The following is a 24,448-nucleotide window of genomic DNA, read 5'->3' as shown; positions in this document are numbered from 1 at the left end:
TGCACATACAGTCTACTGTATATACAGTAATCTGTAAATCTGTAATTTCATAACTGTATCTGATTTCATTATTTTTGGCTCTTCACAGGATATCTCCAATGATAAGAGATGTGAATAAAGAAAAGAGAGTGGAACAGGCACGGCGATGGATTGAGAGTGGTGAAACATTTGATGATGTCATTTTCACAGATGAATCGTCTGTTGCCCTTGAGCGGTTCTCCAGAATGTCATTCAGGAAACGTAACCATATCTCTTTAAAACCACGCCCAAAGCATCCATTGAAAGTCCATGTATGGGGAGGCATATCACGATTAGGAGCTGGTCCCCTATTATTTTTCGAAGGTACAGTACTATACTTTATTCTGTGCCTGTGTTCTGTAAAAATACATGCTGTACTGTAGAGTACGTGTAACTGCACAATAAAAGGAGTTGCTTATTAATGAACAACATTTTTTGATTTCTGTAGGAATCATGGATAAGAAATTTTTCCAAGAAACAATAGTAGAGGAATGTATGGTGCCATTTGTGAATAAATATTACCCAACTCACCATAGGATATTCCAAGACAATGATCCTAAACACTCCGCCTCAGCCAAATTTATGGAAGAGAAAGGTATGAATTGGGAACGCACACCACCAGAGTGAGTATTCTTTCAACAGTGTACAAGTAAAATTTTGGATAGCACTCTAGTACTGTAAAAAAAAAATTTGTTTAATAAACAGTACAATATTGTATGTTTAATTTTCTCTATTTACTGTAATGTAATTAATTTTTTCTATACGCTTTTTTTTTATTTTTATATAGATCACCAGACATGAACCCAATCGAATTAGTGTGGGCTCAATTGAAGAGGTACGTTAGGAGTGTTGCAAAGCCAACAACAAAACAGCAACTGGTGGATGGGATAAAGAAATTTTGGCTAGAAGTACTCACACCTGAACATTGTAATAATTATATAAATCACCTGTATAAAGTATTACCTGTTGTAGTCGAAAGAAATGGTCAAGCCACAAATATGTAGTTCTGTACTGTATTTTCTGTTTAAAATTTTAAATTGGTGCATTATTAAAAAAAATTATAAAATTGCCTTTGTCTGATTATTGCATAAACTAATGTAGAATATTATACAGTAGTAATGTTATTGATGTGTATGAACAGTTATTTTCAGTTTTATAAGTCCTGAATAAGAGTACTGTACATTTTGATCAGTGCAGTACATGGAATCGGATGTTGTAATACTTTTTTTTTACATTAATATTGATGTTTTTCCAATAAATATTCAATTTTACAGTATGGTACGGTACAGTACATGAGGGTACCTGTACAGTATGATACGTCATTATGGGGGAGAAATACTGTATCCACTAAATGTACAGTAAAATGTTTTTTTCTTATTACAAACACACAAATGCATCTCAGATGGAAATATGCTATACACAGCAGACAGCTTATGGTGACAGAACTTCCCTACTGTATCCCCACCCATAGTCGTGGTATATTTTAGATTGCCTAATGAGACACTCCTGCAGCATTGCCAATGATTCATGTAAAACCTGTGTGCAAACAGTATCTGTATTGAATGCAAAGTACAGTAAGAGTACAGTATACAGTATTATCAGAGCCAATCCTGACCAACATGATGCCCTAGGCTAGATTTTGGCTGATGCCCTCTTGCACAGATGCTACGTAGTTCCGCCTCTAACCCTGCACCCCTTTCCCAGCACCATCACCCATTTTGGCGCTCCTACCCCCTATAATCTAAATAAGAACAATGTGCACATTTAGTGCCAGCCCAAAACAGTGTACAGTATGTTCTTGCTGGGAAGGGGCATGGTAACACAATAATACCCGAAGATGAAATGACACAACACAGTACTGCAACTTTATTCACATTATATCATGCAGTGGTGTCTCTTATTCTCATGACATCATATCATAGTACCACATTACTCCTAACAGTAATGCCCCTTATTCACATTACACCCCACCACATTCATCTTTATTTACATTAGACCACAGGTTCTCAAACTCAGTCCTCAGGACCCCACACAGTGCAGGTTTTGCAGGTCTCACAGAATCACAAGTGAAAAAATTAGCTCCACCTACTGTATGGACCTTCTAAAATGTGTCAGTTAGTAATGAATACATCTGTGCACTTGCTGGTTTACCTGCAAAACATGCACTGTGTGGGGTCCTGAGGACCAAGTTTGAGAACCACTGCATTAGACCATGCAGTAGTGCCCTTTCCTTATGTTACACCAGAAAATATTGTAGTACACCTTATACACATACAGTACAGTAATGCCACACATTAGTAATGCATTTCATATTTAAATTTTCTGATTTAATTTCATAGAGCCGCAGTCACTCACAGAATATAGGCATGTACTGTAGCATCTCATTTTATTCAGCAGAAGCTGATTATTCCCGTTTGGCTAGTTTGCCGCCTCTGTACAGTATATTACAATAGAAAAAAGTTATAGTGTCAGTGAAAAAAGCACCTCATGACAGATACTGTACACAAGCTCATGTCTAAATACTGTATACTGTAAGCAGTGACATTAAGGGGTACAGTACTGTATATGCAATTGCGGTCGAATTCCGGCAGGAATACGGAAAAATGGACACGGGATCCCCCATCTTTTTAGAACCAGCACCGGGCTCTGCGCCTGGTCCTGGTGCAAAAAATAAGGGGGACAAAAAAGCGTAGGGGTTCCCCATATTTTTTGAATCAGCACTGGGCTCCACTAGCTGGACAGATAATGCACAGCCGGGGGACACTTTTATACCGGTCCCTGCGGCCATGGAATTAAATACCCAACTAGTCACACCTGGCCGGAGTACCCTGGAGGAGTGGGGGCCCCTTAAATCAAGGGGACCCCCCCTCCAGCCACTCGATTATCTCTATCACCCCTGTGTATTGTAGCTAGGGGATTGTGACGCTCCTTCAGCATTGCCCCGTAGCCTGCAAAATCTGTGCTGTTATTTGCTCCATAGCTGAGTGCCTCCTAGGAGCTAGGAGTCACAGGCGGTAGCCATTTCAATTGAGTCTGCCCTGCTATAGAATTGTATGTGTACATTACCGTACGGTGCATAGAACCTTTACAGTAGAAACTCTCCTGCAGCTTTGGCCTGCTTTACTGTATGTACTGTAAAACTTGTGTTTTGTCAGTTTGCTATGCGACCGAGCCCGGTGTAACGTACTGTAATGTGCATAGACCTCGCTTATCTCTGTGTATTTTGGCTAGGGGATTGTGACGCTCCTTCAGCATCGCCCCGTAGCCTGCACAGCTTATGCCATTTCTCATTCCATACCCAACTGCTGCCTGCCACGAGGTGGGGGTTCAGGAGGTGGGGGTTCATGGGTAGTGGTCGTTTTGACAGTGTGCTATGCGATTGAGTCCGGTGTACCGTAATACTGTATGCAATCCTACAGTAGCTTATCCCTATCTCCCCTGTGTATTTTGGTTAGGGGATTGTGACGCTCCTTCAGCATTGCCCCATAACCTGCACAAGGGTTCAGGGGCGGCGGCCATTTTGCCAGTGTGCTACAGTATGTGATCGAGTCCGGTGTACCATAATGTGCATACTGTGTATTTTAGCTAGGGGATTGTGACGCTCCTTCAGCATTGCCCCCTGGAGTGTGAAATGTATGCCATACTGTATCTCACTACATATCCGAGCGCTGCCACGTGCTGGGAGTTCACGGTCGGCGGCCATTTTGTCAGGTTGCTAAGCGATCCAGCTCGGTATACCGTAATGTGCATAGACCTCGCTTATCCCAGTGTAATTGAGCTAGGGGATTGTGACGCTCCTTCAGCATTGCCCCATAGTCTGTACAATCTGGTTTATTACTTGCTCCGTAGCCTAGGGCCTCTGTGGGGCAAGGAGTCATAGGTGGTAGCCATTTCTATTCAGTCTGCCCAGCTACAGAATTGTACAGTATGTGTACTGTACGGAGCATAGAACCTTAACCTGCATAGAACCTGCACATTATGGTACACCGGACTCGATCGCATAGAACCGCTCATGCAGCTTTGCCCTGGTTTATGTGAATAAAAAAAATAATAAAGTGTCTGAAAAAAACTAACATGCATTCGTACTTAAGGAATCGAACCCTGGACTCTGAGTATAGGAAGCGAAACACTTCACCACTTCGCCGCAGACAAATGTATAAATCCGTTGGTTTTGATTATGCTGTAATGGCTACGGGATTAGGACGATAACATACTGTACAAAATTCCTAATCTTGAGAGGCAATAGTGAACTTGTAACACACATCCATTTGCGACAGTGTACACTACTGGTTTTACAGTACTGTATGTTTTGTCTGCGGGACTTGGACGCTCACATACAGTATTCATAAAGTATTGTAGATGGATCATATACTGTATGCTGTACTATTTGCGTCGGTGTCGTATATACAGTACTGTATTAAATAATGCAGCGTAATGAGTACAGTATTTACTGTATGCAGCGTAATGAGACGCCTTAGTAAAGTAGTCCTTATTATGTATTTCAGTATTGTATTTTACGGGAGACCACACGCATGCGCAGTGGTGATTGTAAAAAGCGACATCTGGTGGCTGATCGCAGGTATTACACGTAAAGGTAACGCCAAACGTCAAATGTCTGTCTCCGTGCGATTAGATAGCCTCTCTGTGACTAGGCGCGCCTCGCTACGCCCCAGTACGCTGCGTATGGTCGAACGGGACAAACGCCGCAGCCACTCAAGATAAAGGTGGCTACATCTGTATGTTGTATTTTACTTGTCTTTGTGGGCAATATGTTAGTGTAGATGGCTAAGTATTGTATGTTTACTTTATATTCACTTTGCATTTTTTTTGGTATTTAAAATTTAAAAGACATATTTTCAGATTAATGTAATACTCAAAAATATATGGTAATACATGGGTGTATATTCAGCTGTTGGCCATGGAAAATTGGACTACTTGGCTATGGTTTTGTCTTTGGAAATGGAACCTCATTAGCCTTTTTAAAAAAAATGAAGCAACCCATTTTTAAATAATTTATTGGTAGAAACTGTACCCATAATGGTAATCATATGTCCACATCACTAAAGGTTGCTGCTTACAAAAGTACACACTGTAATTAAAGGTCATAAACACCAACTTATCATTTTTACAGTAGGAAAGCAAGCCACCACTTCCAGAACACAAGCAACACTGTCAAGAGCTGTGGATGCTGGCGATACGAGTGGTCTTCAGTATGCCGGTGGTCGGGCTCCCGGCAACCAGCATACCGGCGCCGGGAGCCCGACAGCTGGTATACCGACACTTATTCTCCCTCATGGGGGTCCACGACCCCCCTGGAGGGAGAATAAAATAGTGTGGTGCTCGTAGCGCCCCACCGTGCCCGTAGCGTGGCTAGCGCAGCGAGCCCGCAAGGGGCTCATTTGCGCTTGCCACACTGTCGGTAAGCCGGCGGTCGGGCTCCCGGCGCCGGTATGCTGGTCGCCGGGAGCCCAACCGCCGGCATATCGTAGTGAACCCGGCGATACAGGTAATGCAAAATTGACACCAGTTAATGTGCCCACCACAAAATTTACAAACAATCTAATGTTTGCATGAATCCATAGGAACTTCAACATTGCATCACAGTCCACAAAGACGTCCTTCACAGGGTTCTGGCAGCCACACGAGCAGGCCTACCAAGAGACGTTGTTCTGATGTCGTACCAACACCAGCATTAAGCCCACCCCCACGTCGTATTTCAACTGTGTTGCATCAGCCACCAGAACACATTTTGGAGAGGCCTCAATCACCGGAACCACATTCCCCTCAGCTGTCTGGTGAGTAAACACAAAACAAAAATTACAAATAACATACTTACACACTGTTTTTGCACACAAATTACACATCAGCAAAAAAAAAAAAAAAAAATCCTAGTACTTATCCACAGCAGCAAGCACATGGCTTGCAAAATAAAAACGACCCAATCTCCACTATAAAAGTTGCGTAAATTTAGAGTGTTCTCTTGCGCCTTACAGTAGTATTGTGTTGTCATTATTTATTGGAATAGTAAAAAATTGTGCTTCAGGTAGATTCACACCCTTTCACAATGGTGATAGAATTCATATTGTCATTTACTGTTTGATATTTTAATGCAAGTACGATATGGCGGATGACAAATCACTGTTTTTCATGGGGTAAACTTTGTACCTCTGTGCGTTTGTTTCATAAGTGTGGTCTTTGTCAAACATGTGTCCACTTTTGTTTTGATGTAAATTTTTTCTTCATACAAACCTACATAATTGGCCTTTTTGATTGTGTATACGAGTCTTGGTGAACATCCTAATTTTCTTTTGAAAAATGTTTGACAAACAAGTCTAGAAAGTTAAACTAAATAATAAAACCAACATAATTAAAAAAGATTCTCAAATGTTGTCCCCTTAAACCCCATACAGAACCAGACATCATGCCCCCAGAAGCCCAGCAGGAATCTGAACAATAGGAAACATACATCCTCCATCTGCAAGCAATAGACGTTAACCAACCTACCACGCCTCAGGAAAGTACCTCACCACCCCAAATGTCACCACACCCACAATTGAGACAAACCATCCCCCCCCCCCGCAACAACCTTACCCATCATTTTGGGGAACATGGAACCAACAACAGGCACAGAATACTGATTGGCTACGCACACACACCCAATGCCAAGCCGAACCAGCTCCACTGTCCAAACCAATCCCATGTGTTGGGACCATTCTAGCATCATTACTAACATGAACGTTTACCACATCACAGCCATAATTATGTGTAAACAATTTTGTAAGGTTGGTGTTAGTCAATGTATGTTTGGCTAATTGGCACACATTACTCAATGTCCATTATGTTGTGGTAATGAGGTTACATATTTCAAACACAGCTTCAGAAGAAAGTCTACACACAACAAACACAAACAATAGGCTAAACAAAAATGGTTGTTAGGGCATACTAATTTATTATGTAGTATTGTGGCAAACATTATCTTCGAATTGGAAAAACAAACTTTTAACATTATAAACACATAATTACTAACAAAAATCAATATACAAATAGCTAAGTTACTGATACCCAACAGTTAGACATAAACACATATAAAGCAAAATAACAACACTCCGCTGACTAGCTCGAGAGGGAGCAAGAGCCACATTACTACAGAAAATACATTGGTGTGCCTTAATTGTTCATATACAAAGCACACAGGCAAATTTACTTACCGCTAAAATGTGCCAAAATCAGGTCTTGCCTTACCTGCCTCCCTTTTTCTGTACAGTGTCACCAGATGTTTCTAACTCCTCTGCTTGCTGACTGTTTTCTTCATCATCATCATGTGGCAGATGTTGCTGCAAACACATGTTATGAAGAAAACAGCAACAGAACACAATCCTAGTCACCTTTAAGGGACTATACAACAAAAGCCCGGCAGACTTATCCAGACACCGAAACCTTGATTTCAGTACACCAAAACATTGTTCTATCACATTCCGCGTAGACTTATGTGCATGATTGTAATTGTGTTCAGCAGGGGAATCAGGGACGGACAATGGAGTCAGAAGCCAAGAGTAGCAGCCATAACCCCCATCACTTGAAAAACAGAGATTAGCAACATTGAAAAATATTGATGCACAAACACAGTGCTAACATAATGTGCAGGTTAAGGTAAACAAAATTTAACACAAGTACTTGGTACATACCCAGCAGCCAGCCATCCGGCATTTCTCCAGCCTCAAATTTATCAAAGAGGGATGACTGACTGAGGATGAAGGAGTCATGGCAGCCTCCAGGGTAACCCGCAACAACACTCATAATTTTGAGATTTGCATCACAAACCACCTGGACATTAGTTGATTGGCAAAGATGTCTATTTATATAAATATATTGCCTGCCCCTAGGTGGTCTCAGCTCAACGTGTGTGCAATCTATGGCACCCAGCACATTTGGCATGCCAGCAAGCTCATAGAAAGCTACCCTGACTGCATGCCACTGAGAATCCTGGGTAGGGAAGCAGATAGAGGCATCTATGTGGGGTTCCAATGCATCCAAAACCTGAGTGTACATTCAAAAATATAAGGTGAGTGTCTTAAGCACTTTGTTCAAATATACTGTATAAATTCACATTACACAATACAAACATGGGGCATAGAGGAGTATGTATGGTTTGCCTCACCTGATTTAAATATTTTGAAAAGGTGGGCTGTGAGATTCCTATTACATCGCCTGTCACAGCCTGAAAGCTGCCAGTAGCCATAAAGTGCAACACAGCCAGGAGTTTGTGCAGGCCTGAGACAGAGCAAGAGCGTGCTGTCTCAGGGTCTACGTCCAGTTTGACTAGGTCATACAGACGGAAAATGTTGCTCCTATTTAGCCGGAACATCTGTATGACCTGGTCATCAGCCATTGTGTTTAAGCTTAAACGCCCCCTAAAAAACGAGGCCTGCGCAGCCTCCGTGCCACCTGTACAACCTGCTGACCATGTTCAGTTTCCTGGCCCTAGTTTCTTGTAGCCTCATGGAGCAGTCTCAGGAATCCCACAGCAAAACCAAATTCACTGCTACACACGGCAGCAGCCATTTCAGAGTGATTGATTTGACAAATGTGCTGGCCCACCTTTTAAAGGGCCAAAAATGCAGGTGTGATTATTGATGAAGTCGGAACACATGTAAACACGCTTCTCAAAAGCAGGTCTACTTTTTTTCGTGTTTTTTTACGAATTGTATATTTTTACGACAGCAAATGCACTTTCACGGTGGAAATTTCAAATACGAATGAATAGTAAATGACAGAGTTCTATACCTAAACAGCCGTGTTTGACCGATGGTGTATTCATTCGTATTTCTGAACTTTGGCCGTCCAAAAAATACGAATGCCCTCATCACGCCCGAGATTTGAGTTTAGTAAATTCCCGAGATGACACTTTGAAGAAAAAACACCAAATCGGTCAAAATCGGGAGTTTAGTAAACATACCCCATGGTGTCTACTTTTAGTGTGAGATGACCATTTACACCGTGATCTGAATGTTTAACTAGACCACTGAATTACCAGTCAATGCCTGCAGCCACACAAATTGTGGCTGTTTACAGCAAAGCCAAATAGATTTAGTTGCGAGTAAGCAGCTTTAACTTTCCTGTATTGAAAGGATTTATTAGACACTTTAAATTCCTTTAGAACTTGCCTTGCTGCATGGCTGCTAGTTACTGTAGATGATTTTGAATTCACTGTATTTTTGCAATGATGCAGGAGAGTAACACTTAATAATTAGGCCTCATAGAAAAAAATTAGGCCTCACTGCAGGGAGCACCAATGCTTGTCCATTTTCTCTGACAGGCCCACTGCAGAAATGATCTTTCAGTACAATGGGGTATATTCAATTGATGTTGAATTTCTGAAATTGTCGAACAACTGAGCTTTTTCGACCAAAAAAACCATGTTGAATCGGACTCGACAATTCAATACGGCACTTATCGACAAAAAAACTGTCGTTTCAGTTTCGACATTTTACTATTCGACAATTTCATGTCTGTAATGTTAAAAATGCGGCATTTCGACAAAAGTATATTCAATTTAAGAATGTCGATTCGACATCAGTGCTTTTCGACAGTCATTTAGTCAATTTCATTGCTCCTACTTTTTCTGGCGTGAGCTGATAAGAAATCTTAAATACTTTTTTTCTGGTGCTTTTTTGATTTCTAATAGCATATCTATTTATATTTGAAGGGATTATCTACTTGGTTTTTCTATTTATGACCCACAGTATTATATAATCGATTTTTTAAAAAGAATATTTTTTCCTGTACTTGGCTTATGGAAATGTACCCATGATTCCACAGTTTTACCCAGGATACACTTCTCCAAAGCCACTCCTTTCTCCTCACTCCCGTTTTTGAGACTTCAGGGAGAGGATCAGCCATTACAGTCAGCTCTCTTGTGGAATTGTTTTTTTTTGGACAATCCAAAAACATATATATCATATTTTTGTTACTGACTACAATAATGGACCAGATTGTGATGTTCATGCTGGCTGCAAGTATGGAGGAAGAAAAGGCTGTGGAACATCAGGATCATGGTCAGCAAATGTCTGCATAGGGTGAGTCAGTAGTGCGTGTTTCATTTCCACGTCCACGCAGTGGCGTAAGTTCGTCCCAGTCGCCCGGAGGCATGATACATTTTGGTGCCCCCCTACACATACACACACATACCATATGTAGCTATCCCGCACCCAGGGTGAACAGTAGAAGGGTGCTCAGGTACCTTTCCCAATAGTAATATAGATACACATAGAAAGTGGACGCATTCCAAGTCAGTCATTACAATAAAACAGACACCAGCATACCATTATAGTACACCTACAGTGCTCCCTCACCCACCAGGTCTCCATGGAGATGCTTTGGCGCAGCGGTGTGCCAATATAATTAGTGTTCACTGTAGTATTTTTTTTTAGGGCAGGGTGCTGATCACGGGGAGGGCACATTTTTCATTCGTGAGGGTAAATTTTTAAGTTAAATGGGCAAACTTAGGTACATACTATAATGCTTGGTGCTCCCATTCCTATGGGCAAAACATGGACAGTGCGCACCGAAGGTGCGCAGCAAAAATCTAGGGGCGTTGTTTCGTGGGGAAGGGGCGTGGCCACATAATAGTGTCAATTCACATTACACCACACGGTAGTGCCCCTAATACACATTGCACCAGTTAGAACCTCCTATACACACTGCGCAAGGTAGAGGCTAGAGCACGTTATACATATTGCGCCAGATAGAGCACATTATACACATTGCGCCAGATAGAGCACATTATACACATTGCGCCAGATAAAGCACATTATACACATTGCGTCAGGTAGGGAGCACTGAGGCACATTGCACCAGGTAGAGAGCACTGAGGCACACTGCACCAGGTAGAGAGCACTGAGGCACACTGCACCAGGTAGAGAGCACTGAGGCACACTGCACCAGGTAGAGAGCACTGAGGCACACTGCACCAGGTAGAGAGCACTGAGGCACACTGCACCAGGTAGAGAGCACTGAGGCACACTGCACCAGGTAGAGAGCACTGAGGCACACTGCACCAGGTAGAGAGCACTGAGGCACACTGCACCAGGTAGAGAGCACTGAGGCACACTGCACCAGGTAGAGAGCACTCAGGCACACTGCACCAGGTAGGGAGCACTCAGGCACACTGCACCAGGTAGGGAGCACTCAGGCACACTGCACCAGGTAGGGAGCACTAATGGCACACTGCACCAGGTAGGGAGCACTAATGGCACACTGCACCAGGTAGGGAGCACTAATGGCACACTGCACCAGGTAGGGAGCACTGAGGCACACTGCACCAGGTAGAGCACTGAGGCACACTGCACCAGGTAGAGAGCACTGAGGCACACTGCACCAGGTAGAAAGCACTGAGATTAATGTTTACAGCTGCAAAATACTTACAAGGTTAATTTAGCCCAGGGGGACTCTCATGTACGTACCGGGTCCGGCGGCGCACGGCTGGATCCGGCGACGTGGCGGGGTCCGGCAGGCAGCAAACGGCGGGGCGGCAGGGCGCACAAAAATGGGCAGGGCGGGATTCAGCTGTCTAAAAAAGGGGCAGACACCTAGCGTGAACACTAGATATATATTAAAAAAAAGACAAACGCCTCATTCACTTAAACACACGTCTCACTTAAACACACACGCCTCTCACTTACATACACCTCTCACTTACACACACCTCTCACACACGTCTCTCACATACACATGCCTCTCACTTACATACACATGCCTCTCACTTATAGGCCCTACACACATAGCGATTTCACTGCACGATATGAACGATCTTGTTCATTAATGAACGAGATATCGTTCATATCGTGCAGTGTGGAGTCCCCAGCGATGAACGATGCGCGACCCCGCGCTCGTTCATCGCTGGGGCCATGTCGGCTGTGCATGCCGGCCAATATGGACGAGATCGTCCATATTTGCCTGCAAGTCTACGGAGCCGGGTGACGGGGGGAGTGAAGAAACTTCACTCCCCCCGTCACTGCCCCCCCGCCGCTGGGTCGCTCGTCGGCCACCTCGGCGGCGCATCGCCGAGTGTGTAGGGCCCCTTACATACACATGCCTCTCACACACACACACACACACATGCCTCTCACTTACATACACATGCCTCCCACTTACATACACATACATGCCTCTCACACACATGCCACTCACACACATCACACACACACACACACACACACACACACATGCCTCTTTTACTTGAATGTACAACTTTCCTTAAAAACACACACACCTCACTTAAAAACAAGCACACACAAAACACAGTACTTCCCCCCCAAATACACCTCTCCCCCACCCCCCACACAGTGCCTACCTTTGGCTATCATCCAGAGCATGGAGGAGCAGAGAGTTCTGAGCTTCCCTCGGCTGGCTTACTAAGGGCCCGGGAGGAGCTGTGCTCTGGAGCTCCCCCTAGCTGCAGCCAGTGCCATCTCTCTCTACAGGAGGCAGCTTCCGTGTCATTGACACAGCTCCTCCATCTGCAATAGCAGCGCAGTCCTCAGGCTGCAGGAGACAGTGGAGGAGATGCGCCCCCTTGTGGCCAGGAGCCCGGCGGCAGCCGACTCCACTGCCTCCCACAGTTCCGCCCCTGCGTCCACGCCAGTATCACACTAGTCGTGTACTGGAGGATCTCTCCGAGTTCGGGGTGATACAAAATTATCACTTATCGGCTCGCGAAATATATTCGCTGTACGATCTGTTGGAGGCCGACCTGGATCCTTGGGCACGGACCAATCACGCAATCAGCGGTTTCCAGAAACTGCTGGCTAAGTTATTTATTTTTTTGGCGTGAGGCACATTCCAGCCTACTTTGTCTCAAACTTACGGTTTTTCACAGCCGACACTGTCATGCTGTATAACCCAGATCATTAGGGCTTTCCGCAAATTGACGATCCAGTTCATCATATTTCCAAATACGGACAGCGGATGGCTTGAGATCAAATTAAGCTTTTTCAACTAACACAAATTTCCCAATGTTCTGGGCACGATTGACTGTACCCACGTGCACATCAGGCCACCACGGAATTCGGAAGAATGTTTTTGGAACCAAAAACGCTTCCATTCTATGAATATTCAGGCGGTCTGTGATTCCGATATGAAATTTACTAATCTTTTTGTGGGATTTCCTGGGCCATCTCACGACTCCTTCATCCTAAGCCAGTCATCGCTGTATCAGGATTTTGAGACAGGAATTATGCCGGGTGGCTGACTGTTAGGTAAGTATTATTTTTTTTTATTTTATTATTATTATTATTTTTAATATTACCCACCAATTTTCTTTTTCCCATAGGCGGGTTATCCCAACAAACCTTGGCTCTTGACCCCATTGTCTAATCCTGTTGGTGAAGCTGAAGAACGGTACCAAGAGACACACATTGCATCATGGGGAGTAATTGAGCGTGCCTTCGGTGTACTTAAAAGCTGATTTAGATGTTTAGACACTTCCAGTGGTGCTCTTTGTACTCACCGGCGAAGGTTTGCGGAATGGTAAATGCATGTTGTATTTTACACAACATATGTGTCGCAAACCGTTTGCCGGTGACTCTTCGTCGCAGGGCTTTCCGCCACAGGAACCATTCTTCTTCTCCACTGGTGGGTATGGATGAAGGAGATGAATCTCGAAGGACGCTTATCGAGAAATTTTTTTCGTCTGCCTGTGAGTATACTTGTAATATTTGTATTTTCATGTAAACTCAGTTTGTCATATTTTTAATAATTTTTTTATTTATGCATTACAGAGTTGACGTCGCGTTGACGTTCAGTTCACGTCCCGTTGACATCCCTTTTAATTACCTTTTACGTCCCATTGATGTCCTGTTATCCCCAAGTTGATTCCTGTTGTTGGGATGCCGCAGTTCTTCTGCTAGTTTACCCCCTCTACCATGGACGTCCTACTTGTGATGTGGACCTTAACCACCATCATGTTACAGAGACCCGCCTCAGGTGAGATGTATTGGCCAAAACTCCCTCTTGTCCGAGTAACCTGTGCACAGTGTTGCTGGAACCTCTTATTCTTTTACAAGAAGGAGGAAATGCTTTCAAATTACCTTGTACTTAATCCTTTTTCCCTTCCACAGGTTCTATGGACTAGCCTTCCCAAAGTTAAAAGTACCCAGGATGGATGTAAAGTGACACTACACTACCCTAGCTATACCATATACGGCCTACTTGTGATGTGGACCTGAACCACCGTCATGTTACAGAGACCCCCCTCAGGTGAGATGCATTGGCCAAAACTCCCTCTTGTCCGAGTAACCTGTGTGTATGCGCAGTGTTGCTGGAACCTCTTGTTCTTTTCCAGGAAGGAGGAAACACTTTCAGATTACCTTGTATTTAATCCTTTTTCCCTTTCACAGGTTCTATGGACTAGCCTTCCCAAAGTTAAAAGTACCCAGGATGGATGTAAAGTGACACTACAGCACCCCAGCTATACCATGGACGGCCTACTTGTGATGTGGACGTGAATCACCGTCATGTTACAGAGACCCCCCTCAAACCATGAAAAACCACGCCCAAACAGAAGCAAAATAAGTAAAGGTGCCAGCAGCAAGACATGTTGGGGTGCAGCAGTGCTGAAGCATGACCAAACATAAAAAAACATGAAAAACCTACCAAAAAGCCATTAAAGGCACCCCAACATGTCATGCTGCTTGGACACCAGTGCTTAAGCATGACCAAACACACAATAGCACATAAAAAAACATGAAAAACCATGCCAAAACAGAAAAAAATAAGTAAAGGTGCCAGCAGCATGACATGTTGGGGTGCAGCAGTGCTGAAGCATGACCAAACATTAAAAAAAACATGAAAAACCTACCAAAAAGCAATTAAAAACACACCAACATGTCATGCTGCTGGGACACCAGTGCTCAAGCATGAGCTAACACATATTAGCAAAAAAAAACATGAAAAACCATGCCCAAACAAGGCAAAAGACCAATAAAGGTGCCAGCAGCATGACATGTTGGGTTGCAGCAGTGCTGAAGCATGACCAAACATTAAAAAAAACATGAAAAACCTACCAAAAAGCCAGCTATACCATGGACGGCCTACTTGTGATGTGGACGTGAATCACCGTCATGTTACAGAGACCCCCCTCAAACCATGAAAAACCACGCCCAAACAGAAGCAAAATAAGTAAAGGTGCCAGCAGCAAGACATGTTGGGGTGCAGCAGTGCTGAAGCATGACCAAACATAAAAAAAACATGAAAAACCTACCAAAAAGCCATTAAAGGCACCCCAACATGTCATGCTGCTTGGACACCAGTGCTTAAGCATGACCAAACACACAATAGCACATAAAAAAACATGAAAAACCATGCCCAAACAGAAAAAAATAAGTAAAGGTGCCAGCAGCATGACATGTTGGGGTGCAGCAGTGCTGAAGCATGACCAAACATTAAAAAAAACATGAAAAACCTACCAAAAAGCAATTAAAAACACACCAACATGTCATGCTGCTGGGACACCAGTGCTCAAGCATGAGCTAACACATATTAGCAAAAAAAAAAAACATGAAAAACCATGCCCAAACAAGGCAAAAGACCAATAAAGGTGCCAGCAGCATGACATGTTGGGTTGCAGCAGTGCTGAAGCATGACAAAACATTAAAAAAAACATGAAAAACCTACCAAAAAGCCATTAAAAACACCCCAACATGTCATGCTGCTGGGACACCACTGCTCAAGCATGACCAAACACACATTAGCACATAAAAAAACATGAAAAACCACGCCCAAACAGAAAAAAATAAGTAAAGGTGCCAGCAGCATGACATGTTGGGGTGCAGTAGAGCGGAAGCATGATCACGCATTAAAAAAAAATTAAAAACCTACAAAAAGACATTAAAGACACCCCAACAAGTCATGCTGCTGGGACACCAGGGCTCAAGCATGACCAAACACACATTAGCACATAAATAAACATGAAAAACCATGCCCAAACAAGGCAAAAGACCAGTAAAGGTGCCAGCAGCATGACATGTTGGGGTGCAGCAATGCTGAAGCATGACCAAACATAAAAAAACATGAAAAACCTTCCAAAAAGCCATTAAAGACACCCCAACATGTCATGCTGCTTGGACACCAGTGCTCAAGCATGACGAAATACACATTAGCACATTAAAAAAACATGAAAAACCACGCCCAAACAGAAAAAAATAAGTAAAGGTGCCACCAGCATGACATGTTGGGGTGCAGTAGAGCGGAAGCATGACCAAGCATTAAAAAAAATGAAAAACCTACAAAAAGACATTAAAGACACCCCAACATGTCATGCTGCTGGGACACCAGGGCTCAAGTATGACCAAACACACATTAGCACATAAAAACATGAAAAACCATGCCCAAACAAGGCAAAAGACCAATAAAGGTGCCAGCAGCATGACATGTTGGGGTGCAGCAGTGCTGAAGCATGACCAAACATTAAAAAAAAACATGAAAAACCTACCAAAAAGCCATTAAAAATACCCCTACATGTCATGCTTCTGGGACACCAGTGCTCAAGCATGACCAAACATACATTAACACATAAAAAAACATGAAAAACCACGCCAAAAACAAGGCAAAAGACCAGTAAAGGTGCCAGCAGCATGACATGTTGAGGTGCAGCAGTGCTGAAGCATGACCAAACATAAAAAAACATGAAAAACCTACCAAAAAGCCATTAAAGACACCCCAACATATCATGCTGCTTGGACACCAGTGCTCAAGCATGACCAAACACACACTAGGACATGAAAAAAACATGAAAAAACACGCCCAAACAGAAAAAAATAAGTAAAGGTGCCAGCAGCATGACATGTTGGGGTGCAGCAGAGCAGAAGCATGACCAAACATAAAAAAAATGAAAAACCTACAAAAAGACATTAAAGACACCCCATCATGTCATGCTGCTGGGACCCCAGTGTTCAAGTATGACCAAACACACATTAGCACATAAAAAAAACATGAAAAACCACGCCCAAACTAGGCAAAAGACCAGTAAATTTGCCAGCAGCATGACATGTTAGGGTGCAACAGTGCTGAAGCATGACCAAACATTAAAAAAAACATGAAAACCCTACAAAAATGCCAGTAAATGCACCTCAGCATGTCATGCTGCTGCTACACCAGTGTTCAAGCATGACCAAACACACATTAGACAAACAACGAAACACAGCCCTAAGAGAGAGCTGAAAAGAAACTCTAAAGGTGATAGAGCACTCTAGCGAAAATTAGAGGCAAAAGGGGGAAGAGGGAAAAAACTAGAGATGAGCGCCTGAAATTTTTCGGGTTTTGTGTTTTGGTTTTGGGTTCGGTTCCGCGGCCGTGTTTTGGGTTCGAACGCGTTTTGGCAAAACCTCACCGAATTATTTTTGTCGGATTCGGGTGTGTTTTGGATTCGGGTGTTTTTTTTCCAAAAACACTAAAAAACAGCTTAAATCATAGAATTTGGGGGTCATTTTGATCCCAAAGTATTATTAACCTCAAAAACCATAATTTACACTCATTTTCAGTCTATTCTGAATACCTCACACCTCACAATATTATTTTTAGTCCTAAAATTTGCACCGAGGTCGCTGTGTGAGTAAGATAAGCGACCCTAGTGGCCGACACAAACACCGGGCCCATCTAGGAGTGGCACTGCAGTGTCACGCAGGATGGCCCTTCCAAAAAACCCTCCCCAAACAGCACATGACGCAAAGAAAAAAAGAGGCGCAATGAGGTAGCTGACTGTGTGAGTAAGATTAGCGACCCTAGTGGCCGACACAAACACCGGGCCCATCTAGGAGTGGCACTGCAGTATGTATGTATAAAGAAAGAAAAAAAAACCACGGTTAGGTGGTATATACAATTATGGACGGGCTGCCGAGTGCCGACACAGAGGTAGCCACAGCCGTGAACTACCGCACTGTACTGTGTCTGCTGCTAATATATAGACTGGTTGATAAAGAGATAGTATACTCGTAACTAGTATGTATGTATAAAGAAAGAAAAAAAAACCACGGTTAGGTCACTGGTATATACAATTATGGACGGGCTGCCGAGTGCCGACACAGAGGTAGCCACAGCCGTGAACTACCGCACTGTACACTGGTTGATAAAGAGATAGTAGTATACTCGTAACAACTAGTATGACGACGGTATAAAGAATGAAAAAAAAACCACGGTTAGGTGGTATATAATACAATTATGGTTGGACGGACTGCCTGCCGAGTGCCGACACAGAGGTAGCCACAGCCGTGAACTACCGCACTGTACACTGGTTGATAAAGAGATAGTAGTATACTCGTAACAACTAGTATGACGACGGTATAAAGAATGAAAAAAAAACCACGGTTAGGTGGTATATAATACAATTATGGTTGGACGGACTGCCTGCCGAGTGCCGACACAGAGGTAGCCACAGCCGTGAACTACCGCACTGTACACTGGTTGATAAAGAGATAGTAGTATACTCGTAACAACTAGTATGACGACGGTATAAAGAACGAAAAAAAAACCACGGTTAGGTGGTATATATTATAATACAATTATGGATGGACGGACTGCCTGCCGAGTTCCGACACAGAGGTAGCCACAGCCGTGAACTACCGCACTGTACACTGGTTGATAAAGAGATAGTAGTATACTCGTAACAACTAGTATGACGACGGTATAAAGAACGAAAAAAAAACCACGGTTAGGTGGTATATATTATAATACAATTATGGATGGACGGACTGCCTGCCGAGTTCCGACACAGAGGTAGCCACAGCCGTGAACTACCGCACTGTACACTGGTTGATAAAGAGATAGTAGTATACTCGTAACAACTAGTATGACTGACTATGACGGTATAAAGAATGAAAAAAAAACCACGGTTAGGTGGTATATATTATAATAATACAATTATGGATGGACGGACTGCCTGCCGAGTTCCGACACAGAGGTAGCCACAGCCGTGAACTACCGCACTGTACACTGGTTGATAAAGAGATAGTAGTATACTCGTAACAACTAGTATGACTGACTATGACGGTATAAAGAATGAAAAAAAAACCACGGTTAGGTGGTATATATTATAATACAATTATGGATGGACGGACTGCCTGCCGACTGCCGACACAGAGGTAGCCACAGCCGTGAACTACCGCACTGTACACTGGTTGATAAAGAGATAGTAGTATACTCGTAACAACTAGTATGACACTATGACGGTATAAAGAATGAAAAAAAAACCACGGTTAGGTGGTATATATTATAATACAATTATGGATGGACGGACTGCCTGCCGACTGCCGACACAGAGGTAGCCACAGCCGTGAACTACCGCACTGTACACTGGTTGATAAAGAGATAGTAGTATACTCGTAACAACTAGTATGACTGACTATGACGGTATAAAGAATGAAAAAAAAACCACGGTTAGGTGGTATATATTATAATAATACAATTATGGATGGACGGACTGCCTGCCGAGTTCCGACACAGAGGTAGCCACAGCCGTGAACTACCGCACTGTACACTGGTTGATAAAGAGATAGTAGTATACTCGTAACAACTAGTATGACTATGACGACGGTATAAAGAAAGAAAAAAAAATACCACGGTTAGGTGGTATATAATTATACAATTATGGATGGACGGACTGCCTGCCGAGTGCCGACTGCCGACACAGAGGTAGCCACAGCCGTGAACTACCGCACTGTACTGTGTCTGCTGCTAATATAGACTGGTTGATAAAGAGATAGTATACAACAATATACTACTATACTGGTGGTCAGGCACTGGTCACCACTAGTCACACTGGCAGTGGCACTCCTGCAGCAAAAGTGTGCACTGTTTAATTTTAAATTAATATAATATTATGTACTCCTGGCTCCTGCTATAACAACCTGCAGTGCTCCCCAGTCTCCCCCACAATTATTATAAGCTTTTATACATTGATGTGCAGCACACTGGGCTGAGCTGAGTGCACACAGACTGAGTCACACTGTGTGACTGCTGTGTATCGTTTTTTTCAGGCAGAGAACGGATATAGCAGAGAACGGATATATTAAATAAAAGTTAACTTAACAACAACTGCACTGGTCACTGTGGTAAACTCTGTCTGCACAATCTCTCTCTCTCTCTCTCTCTTCTAATCTATTCTAATGGAGAGGACGCCAGCCACGTCCTCTCCCTATCAATCTCAATGCACGTGTGAAAATGGCGGCGACGCGCGGCTCCTTATATAGAATCCGAGTCTCGCGAGAATCCGACAGCGTCATGATGACGTTCGGGCGCGCTCGGGTTAACCGAGCAAGGCGGGAAGATCCGAGTCGCTTGGACCCGTGAAAAAAAAAGTGAAGTTCGTGCGGGTTCTGATTCAAAGAAACCGAACCCGCTCATCTCTAGAAAAAACATGACAATAATATATAAAACTTAACTTTTATTCAAAATTATTTATAAACAAGGCCTTAAACGGCCTACACACTTATGAAGTTGACATAGGCGAAATATAAAGACAATACTAAACATACAAGTAAAATACATATAATTAAAAAACATTCAGGTATATTGTAAATCAATGTACATGTATTAAAGGTACCCGAGGAAGTAATTAGGCAGTAAATAGGCAGGACTACCAAAACACAATCAGAATTCTGCTGTCCCCAATGTGTACCCAGTGAATGGGGGATGAGAGATTCCTACTGGTGTCAATCCCTGGAAGAAAGATGATAAAGTATGACCACAGAGAGGAACAGTTTTTCTTTTCTACTGTTGGCTGATGTGTACTAGACACAGCGCAACCAATGAGAGAAGTACTCGGCTGCCCCCTACAGTGGAGATATATGATAGAATGCAGTTGATATTATATATAGGAAAAGACAGGACTACAGAAACACTTTCAGAATTCTACTGTCCCTCATGTGCCATGCAGAGAATGAGGGATGAGAGATTCTTACTGGTGTAAGTCCTTAGAATATAAGGTATCAAAATAGGGCCGGATAGTTTTTCCCTTTTGATTTTGGCTGATGTGTAACACAGTGCAGCCAATGAGAGAGGTACTGGACCGTCCCCCTATTGATAGAAAACAATAGAGTATGTGTGTTAGAGGTCCAAGTGATCACTATCTGTGATTCTGTATGACGATTTGTAACATATAGTTTGACAATATATAACGCCTTTACCAATAATTTGAACCTCTATAGCATATTAATCATACTCAAAATGTAATATAATCCCATAATCAGTTATTATAGTTTATAAATAATACCCAGGGATGTGATAGAAATGTCTAGAATGCTGCATTAAATATTATCCATGACTTGCACTGTGAAAATAAAAATGATGTCATATAATAATTATTGGTCCACCTTCTACATATAGCTTAATTATAAGTCCTATTATCTGACTGATGATTTCTTAGGCATAATAATCTACATGTAGCTGTAACAGAAGACCCATGGAAATACGATACGTTGGGATTAACCTCCAGTGCAAGCTTTACAAATAATTTGATATATTTTTACAGAGAGAATTTGTACAATTTAGTCAGAAAAACAGCTACATGTAGACTATTATGCCTAAGAAATCATCAGTCAAAAATAGGACTTATAATTAAGCTATATGTAACAGGTGGACCAATAATTATTATATGACATCATCTGTATTTTCACAATGCAAGTCATGGATAATATTTAATGCAGCATTCTAGACATTTCTATCACATCCCTGGGTATTATTTATAAACTATAATAACTGATTATGGGATTATATTACATTTTGAGTATGATTAATATGCTATAGAGGTTCAAATTATTGGTAAAGGCGTTATATATTGTCAAACTATATGTTACAAATCGTCATACAGAATCACAGATAGTGATCACTTGGACCTCTTACACACATACTCTATTGTTTTCTATCAATAGGGGGACGGTCCAGTACCTCTCTCATTGGCTGCACTGTGTTACACATCAGCCAAAAGCAGAAGGGAAAAACTATCCGGCCCTATTTTGATACGTTATATTCTAAGGACTTACACCAGTAAGAATCTCTCATCCCTCATTCACTGCATGGCACATGAGGGACAGTAGAATTCTGAAAGTGTTTCTGTAGTCCTGTCTTTTCCTATATATAATATCAACTGCATTCTATCATATATCTCCACTGTAGGGGGCAGCCGTGTACTTCTTTTATTGGTTGCGCTTGTCTAGTACACATCAGCCAACAGTAGAAAAGAAAAACTGTTCCTCTCTGTGGTCATACTTTATCATCTTTCTTCCAGGGATTGACACCAGTAGGAATCTCTCATCCCCCATTCACTGGGTACACATGGGGGACAGCAGAATTCTGACTGTGTTTTGGAAGTCCTGCCTATTTACTGCCTAAGTGCTTCCTCGGGTACCTTTAATACATGTACATTGATTTACAATATACCTGAATGTTTTTTAACTATATGTATTTTACTTGTATGTTTAGTATTGTCTTTATATTTTGCCTATGTCAACTTCATGAGTGTGTAGGCCATTTAAGTCCTTGTTTATAATTAATTTTGAATAAAAGTTAAGTTTTATATATTATTATCAAGTTTTTTCCCTCTTCCCCCTTTTGCCTCTAATTTTCGCTAGAGTGCTCTATCACCTTTAGAGTTTCTTTTCAGCTCTCTCTTAGGGCTGTGTTTCGTTGTTTGTTTAATATAATTTAGACTCTGTGGGAGCACCACCAATCAAGAATACACTCACTTTAGCTCTATCCTAGGAGTGGTTTAATGTATTATCTGATAAACATAAGTTCTATGATGGTTTCTCTTTAGAACAGTGCAGTGTGATAAAACCTTTTGTTTTGTTTCAAACACACATTAGCACATAAAAATAAACATGAAAAACCTCGCCTTAACAACCCAAAAAGCCAGTAAAAGCATCCCTACACCCCAACATCTCATGTGAAAAACTATCCCCAAACACAAAACTCCAAGAAAAACATGCAGCAATACAAGCAGGACCTGCAGCAATACAAGCAGGACCTATATATACACCTGTACACATATACATACCCCAAACACCCCAAAGAAGCACAACATTACATGCTGCACTCATACCTCATCCAAAACAGTAGCCAAGCACTCAGAACAACGCCCATACACTACACAAACACCTACATGCAACACCAGACCACATGTGGTACTTACCTACAAATGTCGATTTCACTCCAAAACGACTCTCCTCCAGGGTGACTGAAGGTCTTCTGTCCATCCTGGATGAAAGTCTGCTGGGTGTACAAACGATACCACAGCAAGCAAAACCAGATTGATCACTCTGCAGCTCCTCACTCCGCTCTGCAGGTTCACAAAATGGATGCTGAGCACGCAGAAAACAAGCCCTATATAGGATTCCAAACGGTGGGAAGTAGAATCCAGGCCGCCCACTTTTCGACGATTTATCGGTTTTTCAACAGAGGGCGTGTCGAATCCATTTTTACTTGAATATGTCGAATTCAGTGTCCCGGGTAGAGGATTTCAGCTGTCGAATAGTGTTGAATCCAAAAACTGACGAATCCACGCCGTAATTCTACTTCAATTGAATATACCCCAATATCTTCTACATTTGTTGGATCTCACAGCAGGGAGTTGGCTGCTCCTCTAGGCTGTGTTTTGCTTTTGTAATATTCAAAATATTTGTTTCACAGAAACAATAGCATTTCTGTATAAAGACTACACGTGTGTATACATGTGCCGAATTGTAGTGTAGAGATGCAGTTTGGCAGTGTTCTCTAGAATTACATTACCCAATTTATATAACATATAATAATGTAATGATGTATCATATACACAAGAGTGAAAAGTGTTTTGACTGCATTAATAATAAATATAAGCTACATTTTCCATATTAGATGCAAAGGAATACAAAAAGCTGCACATCATTTAAAATCCAATGTGAATCTCTTTGCTGCAGTTGTCAAAATAGTGATCAAAAGCAAGTTATACAAATAGATAATTGTTACATCATAATTTAATTCATGAAGTTCTTTTATCTGAAAAAATCATAAGTAGTTCATGAGAAACAGCTAGATAGTGCTATCGAGTCATCGTTAACATTATGTAACTTTACACCAAGTCACCAATACTGGTGGTAATTCAGACCTGATCGTAGCAGCAAATTTGTTAACTGTTGGTGCAAAACCATGGGAGTCATTCTGAGTTGATCGCTCGCTGCTGCTTTTCGCAGCATAGCGATCAGGCTAAAAATAGGCTTTTCTGCGCATGCATATGGGCCGCAGGGCGCACGCGCCAAGTACTTTCACACAGAACTATGCAATTTTACACAGAGGCGAGCAACGCCTTTCAGTCGCTCTGCTGATCGGTGAGTGATTGACAGGAAGTGGGTGTTTCTGGGTGGTAACTGACCGCTTTCCAGGAGTGTGCTAATAAATGCAGGCGTGT

Source organism: Pseudophryne corroboree, chromosome 2, assembly GCF_028390025.1.
Source record: "Pseudophryne corroboree isolate aPseCor3 chromosome 2, aPseCor3.hap2, whole genome shotgun sequence".
Classification (NCBI taxonomy): Eukaryota; Metazoa; Chordata; class Amphibia; order Anura; family Myobatrachidae; genus Pseudophryne; species Pseudophryne corroboree.
The sequence above is the reverse complement of the archived record's forward strand: the minus strand, read 5'-3'. Positions refer to the sequence as shown.